This window comes from Chrysochloris asiatica, unplaced genomic scaffold (assembly GCF_000296735.1).
Source record: "Chrysochloris asiatica unplaced genomic scaffold, ChrAsi1.0 scaffold00035, whole genome shotgun sequence".
Taxonomy (NCBI): domain Eukaryota; kingdom Metazoa; phylum Chordata; class Mammalia; order Afrosoricida; family Chrysochloridae; genus Chrysochloris; species Chrysochloris asiatica.
The window spans coordinates 20,962,188-20,972,176 of NW_006408553.1; the positions used below are offsets into that span (position 1 = coordinate 20,962,188).

Below are 9,989 nucleotides of genomic sequence, written 5' to 3' on the forward strand. Positions count from 1 at the left end.
GTATGTTGAGCAAATAATCCAATAAACTGGGTAATATGAAGAAAAATGTGGCATAAAGATTGGAGGAAGACTCATTAAGAACCCATGATATGCAAATGATACAACTTTGCCTGCTGAAAATGAAGAGCACTTATAATATTTACTGATGAAGATCAAATAACACAGCCTTCAGTATGGATTGCATCTCAATGTAATGGAAACAAAAATTCTCACCACTGGACCAATAAACAACATTCTTATCAATGGAGAAAAGATTGAAGTTGTCAAGATCTTCATTCTTCTTGGATCAACTGTCAACACTCATAGAAGCAGCAGGCAAGATATCAAACAATGTATTACATTAGGCGAATCTGCTGCACAGTATCTTTTTAAAGTATTGAAGAGCAAAGATGTCAGCTTGAGGACTAACGTGCACTTGACCCAAGCCATGATATTTTCAATAACCTCATATGCATTTAAAAGCTGGGCAGTGGATAAGGAAGACCATAGAAGAATTGATGCATTTGAGTAATGGTGTCTGAGGAGAATATGGAAAGTACCATGGCTGCCAAAAGAACCAACAGATGTATGTTGGAGGAAGTGCTGCCAGAGTGCTCCTTGGAGGCCAGGATTGCCAAACTTCGTCTCTCATACTTCAGACTTATTGTCAGGAGGGTCAGTCACTGAAGAAGGATATCATGGTTGCTAAGGTGGAGGGTCAGAGAAAAAGAGGAAAACCTCCAGACAGATGGATTTGACAAAGTGGCAGCATCAATGGGCTCAAGCTTGGCAACAATTGTGAACTTGGCCCAGGACAGGGCAGTGTTTCGTTCTGTTGTGCAAAGCATCACTATGAGTCAGTATCAACTCAATGGCACCTAACAACAACAACAACAACAACAACAAGAATGGATAAAGGAAGTTTTCTCAACAGAAAGAAATGTTAAATCAAGAAATTTAGCAATAACAGAATCAAACAAAAACAAAACAAAGAGTAAATATATAAGTAAATATGATATAGTTTTCTTCTCTACTTGAGTTTTCCAAATTATGATTAATGATTGAATAAAAATCATAATCCTGACGTGGCTTTAATTGTATGTAGGGAAAATATTTAAAACAATTATAAATAGGGAAAGGTGTTCTTGTTAAGCAACATTAAGTCGCCTCATCTATGCGGGTCTGACTCTTAGAGATTCTTTATAGAGTTTCTGAGGAGCTGCTGGTGGGTTTGAACTGCCAGCTTTGGGGTTTGAAGTGCAGCTAATCCTATAGCATCACACTAGGATCTAAGGGGATGTAAAAAAGAACCCTAAAGGCACAATAGTTAAAGTTTGCCACTGCTAACCAAAGAATCTGCAATTTGAACCCACCAGCTACTTCTTAGGAGAAGTAAATCTTCCTTAAAGATTTACAGCCTTGAAAAGCCTGTGAGGGCAGTGCTATTATGTCTTGTAGGGTCACTATGAGTAAATTTGACTTGATGACAGTGGAATTTGAATTTTGAAGGGGATATAAATTCGGGTCAGCTTTCTACCTTTTGTTCAAAAGATAATGTTATAACATTATTGATAGATCATTGGGGCTTATTTTGAAGAAGTTTTAAGAAAACTGAAAATTGTATTGGTGAGAAAAAGACCAGGAAAACTGCACTGAAGAACTTTTTGCTGCCAGAACAATGTATCTGTTCATTCTTCAATGGTAGTGAGGACTGTCCTATGAGAATTTTGATGGGAAACCTTACTCCATCTACCCTACAGCCTTGACCTTATTCTTTCACGATTCTTTTTGTTCCAAAATCTTAAAGAACATTGAAAAGAAATGAAATTTGAAATCCTGAAAGATGCTAAAACTGCAAGTTTGATACGATGTAAATCAGAGAGTGCAAAATTCTTCAAAGAAGGATTGGAGAGGTGCAATACCACCTTCAAAATTTTATAGACCTGTGTGTAGGATATGTCAATAAATAATACCTTCACATTTTGGTTTCTATGATTTTACAGCACTACTTTTAACTTACCTTTGTGTGCAGAACCAATCACAACTGACCACAGATGCATATGACCTAGCTGAGCTCATATGAAATTACTAGCTATAGAATAATGAGCTAAATAACTGTACTTTTAAGTGACTACATTTTTTTTTTTTTTTTATGTAGCAAAAGCAAAATAATATTGCTATGGTTACTGCAAGTACATTTCAGTTGTTGTTGTTAGGTGCCATCGAGTTGGTACCTACTCAAAGCTACCCTTTTTACAACAGAATGAAACACTTCCCAGTCCTGTGCCAACCTTAACCATCATTGCTACTTTTGATCCCATTGGTGCTGCCACTGTGCCAATCTATCTTATTGGGGTCTTCCTTTTTTTCTCCGACCTTACACTTTACCAAACATGATATTTTCTCCAGTGACTGCTCCCTCTTGACAATTGTCCAAAGTATGAAAGACAAAGTCTGGCCATCCTGGCTTCCAAGGAGCATTGTGTCTGTACTTCTTTCAACACAGATCTATTTGTTATTTTGGAAGCCCATGGTACTTTCAATATTGTCTTCAATACCAGAACTCAAATACATCAATTCTTCTATTGTTTTCCTTATTCACTGTCCAACTTTCACATGCATATGAAGTTATTGAAAACATCATCAGGCACATCTTATTCCTCAAAGTGACATTTTTGATCTTTAACACTTTTAAAAGGTCCTGTGCAACAAATTTGCCTAATGCATTACATCATTTGATTTATTGACAGCTGCTTCTATGAGTGTTGATGGTTGTTCCAAGCAAAATGACATCACTGACAATATCCATTTTTCCTTAGTTTAACTTGATGTTATTTATTGGGCCAGTGGTGAGGATTTTTGTTTTCTTTACATTAAGATGTAACCCATACAGAAGGCTGTGGTCTTTGATCTTCACCAATAAGTATTTTAAGTCATCTTGGCTTTCAGCAAGCAAGTTCGTGTCATCTGTATATCGCAGGTTGTTAATGAGCCTTCCTCTAGTTCTGATGCCGCATTATTCATATAATCCAGTTTCTCTGATTATTTGTTCAACATACACATTGAATAAATATGGTGAAACAATACAACCCTGGTGCATACCTTTCCTAATTTTAAACCATGCAATGTTCCCTTGTTCTGTTTGAATAACTGCCTCTTGGTCTATGTACATAGACATTTCAATAATACATATTTAATTCAGCAGCAGAGATGCCACATGACTTCTGAGGCTATCCTAGAAAAGGCCAAGTAGTTTTCACCTAATTCTCTTGGAACAGAGACTAGGGGGGAAACAAGTTTTCAGGTAAGTTGTACACTGAGGCTATACTGAGACTGCTATTCAGGGGTGGGCTCTATTAACCCATCCTTTAAATTCTGCCTGGTCTAAATCTGTACATTAGCCCTCACTGAGATCCCAACTGACAGTCAACCAGGACTGACTACTCACTATGTAATTTGACAATCATGTTCAGGCAATCAAGTACCCTAACAACATCTACTGCCACTGCATGCCAGATAACAGTGAGAACTAGTCAGTGGTTCCTTTCTTGAATTCCTGACTCACAAAATTGGGAACAAAATTAAATAGCTGTTTAAGCTGTTGTTACTGTTAAGTACCGTAGAGTCGGTTCCGACTCAAAGTGACTCTGCACTGGGTTTCCGAGGCTACAAATCTTTATGGGAGCAGAAAGCCTCATCTTTTTCCCATGGAACAGTGGGTAGTTTTGAACTGCTGACCTTGAGGTTAGCAGCCCAATTCAACACCACTACGAAGCTGTTTGGTTTTGGTAACATAGTGACATAGTAATGGTAACCTGAATACTACTATTGTGTGACACATTTCTAGTGGAAAAATCAAGCAGTGTTTGGGGAGTCTAATTTTTCTACTGCAGTCCTAGTGTGGCACTGTAGGATAAACCAAAGTCATTTTGAACCAGAAGGTCAACAGTTCAAACCCACTAGCCACTCCCATTGAGTTGGAACAGATTGCACAGCACTTAGCAACAACAGCAATTTTTCTACTGCAATGTTCTAAAATCCAAATGTAGGAATATTTGCAGCATTACAATAACACACAAAACTGGACAATTACCTGACTCCTTACCTTCAAACCCACCACCTACCAATGACATTCTCTCCTACTGCTTACTTTTTTTTTTTTTTTTATAGTGCTCAATGTTTATTTCCTCCACACATGGGACAGCTCATACACACAACACACACAGATGTTAGAATCATGGGAAAGGGTAGCACCCCTAACTTCTGGGGAAAGAAGTGGGAGAGAAGGCTGATTTCTCTTTCTAGGCTTTACTAGGGCCTGAGGGTATCTAAGTTCCACCCCTTCCACCTCTCAATCAAGGAGGTGTCACCTAGGTGACATGTTTTGTACAGCCAGTATCAGTAAGTGGAGAAGTGATTGGTCTGGTCACACCCATTGGAAGGTGTAAAAGGGTAAAGGAAGACACCTTTTTTATTAAGCCAGGGGAGGGGATGGTGACACCATCAGAAGCTTTTGTGGTGGTTGGGGGCAGTTATTGGATTTCTGGGCTGCCTAGTCTCTGGCTCAGCAGGAAAAGATCAGGAGATGGATGAGGCTTATTGTTTAACATTGATGATGTCTACAAATTCAGGCTTGAGGGATGTACTACTCACCAGGAAGCCATCAACATCAGGCTGGCTTGCCAGTTCCTTGCATGTGGCTCCAGTTACAGAATCTACATAAATGATATGAGTGCTCTGAGCCACTAAATCAGAGACATTGGACCTAAGCCATCCCCTGAGCTTTTCATGTAGTTCCTGGGCCTTTTGGGGTGTTGCAGTCTTGCCAGTGCCAATGGCTCATAAACCAGGACGACCTTGCTCCAGTCAGTCACATTATCTGTGATGACCTTGGTTTACCAGAAAATGATCTTTTCAGTGTTGGTAGCTTTCCCCTCATCTAGCTTCTTCCCAATTCAGGCAATTACTCTGAGTCCCTCTGCCAGCACCTAGACCACTTTCTGCCCAATCAGCTCATCTGACTCTCCAAAAACGTGCTTTCTTTCTGAGTGCCCAGGACTACCCAGGTGGCACCACAGTCTTTGATCATGCCAGGGCCGATCTCCGCAGTGAAGGTCCCCTTAGTTATTTTGTAGCAGTTCTGAGCAGCCACAGCAATCTTAGGATCTAGCTTCTGCCTGGAGAAATCAATGTAGGCAGTAGGAGGCACACAGACAATCTCGGCATCAGCCGGCAACTTGGCCACGTTCAGAGTTCTGATGAGTTCCCCTAAGAACCGTCTTTCACCTTTTCATCTTCTAGTTCCACCCCACAAAGAACTTCCTGGAGGATATTGAAGGTCACTACCACCCCTACTGCTTATTTTTAAAGACGATAGTACGAATAGCATAGTGAACAGAATTCTTGTGTAGCAAATCAAGATCCAAAACTATAAAAATTCTTCTCCAAAATACCTTCAAGTAGAAGATTCCATGCTAATACAGAATCTGTGTATGCAGTCTCCTCTGATTTGTGTTTGCCTTTCAAGTTCTATCTCTTACAGGAACCAGCATGTTTGGGTCCCATGGGCCAAAGAGGAAACACTTTTTGATTCACTTCCTCAAAGCATTTGGATTGCATTTCCATAGAAACCTGTCTGAAGAGTTCTCTTGGGAGATATGTGGAGTAGAAAAGGATGCATTAAATGTCACTCAGAGACACACTTGTGTTTGCATTTTAAACTTCATCTAACTGAATAAAGTTTTGAGACTTTATATTTTTAGGTAATTGTCTCCTGATCCAGAATTACTAATGGTTAAATGTCAGATCTGGAGTCCTGGTGTGGCGCTGCAGGATAATGCGCTGGACCTCAAGGTCAGTTTGAACCACAATAATCGCTCCTTGGAAATCCTAAACAGGGTCACTATGGGTCAGAATCGACTTGATGGCACTTAACAACAACAAAACATGTCAGATCTATAGGGTAAAAACTGAGGTCCTTTGATAGTTCCTCTGTTTCTTTTTCTTGTGGTGCTAAGTTCCCAAATCCCTCACTAGGGAACACATTTTCCAAGAATACTTCACTAAAGCTATTGATCCCTACTTAACATTCTTCATGACAGGCAGATTTTGTGCATTTCCCATTAATGGGGGTGACTTTAAAGAAGGATGAGTCATCTATGTTTGGATCCATCAGTTTGAATTATATTGAGTTAATTCTTACTTGTCGTGGTTTTCAATGGTTGTGACCTTTTGGAAGTAGAGTTCCAGATCTTTCTTCCAATGCTACTCTGAGTGGACTCAAACCTTTAACGTTTCAGTTAGCAGCTGAATGTGTTCAATGCTTGTACCACCCAGGCACTCCTGATGCAGATGGTAGGGAGCATGTATTCTGAGGTCAGACACAGCTGAGCTCTATCCTTTTCTTCTAGCATTAACTCACTAGGGGACCTTACTCAAATTATTTAACTATTTAATGGCCCAGCTTCCTCATGTGTAAAATATGAGCAATAATATTTATCTTAGAGGAAACAAATAAGATACCACAAGCCAAACCAAACTCATACTGACTTATAGCAACCTTATAGGATAGAGTAGATGTGTTCCCTAGGGTTTCTGAGACTGTAGATCTTTATGAAAGCAGAGTATTTTATTTTTCTCCCATGAAGCAGTGGGTGGGTTTGAACCATTTACCTTGTGTTTAACAGCCCAACATGTAATCCACTGTGTCACCAGGGCTCCTTTTATAATTGTCAATAAAATAATTTTAAAGTTTGAAGTTTTTTTTTAATGCTCTCATCCATATAATCTAGGTCAAATCTAATGTTAAAACATTTTGAAAAGTAAAAGACATCCTACAAATGGAAAGTTAATGATGATTATGTTTATAATTGTAAAAGTTGATTATAGTAATAATATTTATTAGGGAAATATTTGGATAACATCTTGAAAATTCTCAGCAAGTGCTTTAAATTTTCCTTAGAAGGATATTCTTAAACCTTTAAAAATATCAATATCTTAACTAGGATCCACCCTAAAGGAGAATAAAGAAGTAACTTATGTTTGTCATTATAAATACTCCTCCCTAGCACACATAATATTTAAATTTAAACAGACTTTAAAAAATCATATTTCCCCTTGTGTTCTGTTGACCTTTTTCAGCATGTCCATTCTGTGCCCACACAAATTCCAGTGTTCTCACATTTCTAAGCATGTTCTGAGGAGTGAAAATTCATTTCTAGGAATGGTATAGCCTGAGACATTGTGGCACCAATGTTTCTTGGAAACAGAAGATAACAAACTATACCACATAGGCTGGGGAATAAACTAGAAGGAAGGTAGTCCAAAGTGACAATAATATTTGGAACGTTTAAGGTTAAGTAATAAGGAGGCAAAAATAGGGCACTGGGAAAGGAGAGAGAGGCAAAGAGACAGCTAAACACAATGAGAAGTTTAATTTTGTTTCCATCCTTAGGCTAAAATCTGATCACATTTATTGAGTTGAAGGATTTATTACAGAAATCAGAGTTTCAGGAAAAAATTTTGAGAAAAATTGTTTCCTACACAAGCAATACTTTTCTATCTTAATGATAAAAAAATAAGTAATAACAAGAATCTAAAGTTAGAGTCCTGGTGTGGCACTGTGGGTTAATGTGCCAGACTGCAAAGTCATTTGAACTGCAAGGTAAGTAGTTCAAGCTCACCAGCTGCTCCTTGGAAACCCTATACAGGGTCGCTATGGGTTGCAATTGACTCGATGACACTTCACAACAACAACAAAGTTGGAAAACAATGGAAGTCACATTGTCACATTAGTAACAGTAAGAGATTCATTTCATTTTTTTTACTATTAATAATCACAGAGAAAGTCTTTCATTGGGCAGATAGAGCTCAAAGATTACAAACACTACACTTTATTTTTTTCTTAAGACATCGTCTTAAATTTTTAGAACAAAATACAAGTCATAACCACTGTAATAAGCAACTGTTTTACAAAGAATATGTGTTAAATGTTAATGTCAATATACTTCTTGTTTCTACAATCTGTATGGATCATAAAAATTATGGGAAACGTTGTGAAGACTGGAAATTTTAAAACAATTATGCTCATGCAGAACTTGTACCTAGACCAAGAAGCAAGCATTTAAACAGAGCAAGGACATACTATTGAAAATCTGGAAATGTGTGTGTCAGGTTTCTATATTTTCAACATATTAACTCAATCTAATGCTGACCAGATAATCTGAGAAACTAGACTATGAAGAAGAACATGGTATCAGGATTAAAGGAAGACAAAAACAACCTGATAAATGCAGATGACACAACCTTTCTTGATGAAAGTGAAGAGGACTTAAATAAGTAAGACTGAAGAAGAACCGATGCCTTTGAATTATGGTGTTGGTAAAAAATATTGAATAAACCATGGACTGCAAAAAGAGCAAACAAATCTATCTTGGGAGAAATACGTCAAGAAAATTTTTTAGTAAGTAAAATGGCAAGAATTTTTCTTATGCACTTTGGACATGTTATTAGGAGGGATTAGTCCCCAGAGAAGGGTATCTTTGTAAGGTCAGTGAAAAAGAGGAAGATTCTCAACAAGAAGGATTGACACAGTGATTGAAACAATGACTTCAGACAAAGGAAGGACAGTGAGAATGGCTCAGGACCAAGGAGTTATAGTACTGTTGTTCACAGGGTCACTGTGAATCAGAATCAGTTTGAGAGCACTGTCAGTTTGTTGTACTGTGCTGGCTTGTGAGTTGCTGTGATCTGAAAGCTATGCCAGAGGTATTCTAAATACCAGCAGGGTCACCCATGGTGGGCAGGTTTCAGATGAGCTTCCAGACAAAGACATACTAGGAAGAAGGAATGATGAACTACTTTCGAATATTTAGTCACTGAAAACCTTATGAATAGCAGAGAAACACTGTCATATATAGTGCCAGAAAATGAGCCCATCAGGTTGGAAGGCACTCAAAATGTGACTGGGGAAGAGCTGCCTCCTCAAAGTAGACTTGACTGTGACGACGCGAATGGAGTAAAGCCCATGGAAGAAAAGCCCACGGGACCTTCATTTGCTGATGGGGCACAACTCAAAATGAAGAAAAACAGCTGTAAACAACCATTGAAAATCAGAACATGGAATGTACGAAGTATGAATCTGGGAAAACTGGAAGTTGTCAAAAATAAAATGGAAGGCATAAACATTGATATCTTAGGCATTAGTGAGCTGAAATTGGCCATTTTGAACCTGACAACCACATTGTTTTCTATGCCAGAAGTGACAAATTAAAGAGGAATGGTGTTGCATTCATTATGAAAAAGAACACACCTAGATCAATCATGAGGTACAGCGCTGTCTGTGATAGTATAATATCCACACACCTACAGGGAAGTCCAGTTAAAACCACTATTATTCAAATTTATGCACCAACCACTAAAGTCACTGAGGATGAAATAGAAGAATTCTACCAACTTCTACAATCTGAAATTCATCAAACATGCAATCAAGAGGTATTGCTCATTATTGGTGATTGGAATGCAAAGGTAGGGAGCAAAGAGGAAGGATCAGTAGTTGGAAAATATGGCCTTGGTAATAGAAACGATGCTAGAGATTATATAATCGAATTCTGCAAAATCAATGATTTATTCATTTCAAACACATTCGTTAGACAGCATAAGAGATGACTATACACATGGACCTCACTAAAAGGAATACATAGAAATCAAATTAACTACATCTGCAGAAAGAGAAGATGGAAAAGCTCCATATCATCACTCAAAACAAGGCCAGTGGCAAACTGTGGAACAGACCATTATTGTTGTTGTTGCTGTCAGGTGCCGTTGAGTCGGAATCGACTCATAGCGACCCCATGCACAGCAGAACAAAACAATGTCTGATTCTGGGCCAACCTCACTACCACTGCCACACTTGAGTCCATCAATGATGCCACCTGACCAATCCATCTCATTAGAGGTCTTCCTCTTTTTCTCTGACCCTCCACCTTACCCAGCATGACATCCCTCTCCAA

The 9,989-nt window shown here is 38.5% G+C and overlaps 1 pseudogene; it reads right to left on the minus strand.

Annotated features, from left to right (window-relative positions):
- Positions 1 to 4,575: 4,575 nt before the first annotated feature.
- Positions 4,576 to 9,989, minus strand: part of LOC102840421 — a 24,447-nt pseudogene continuing 19,033 nt past the window's right edge.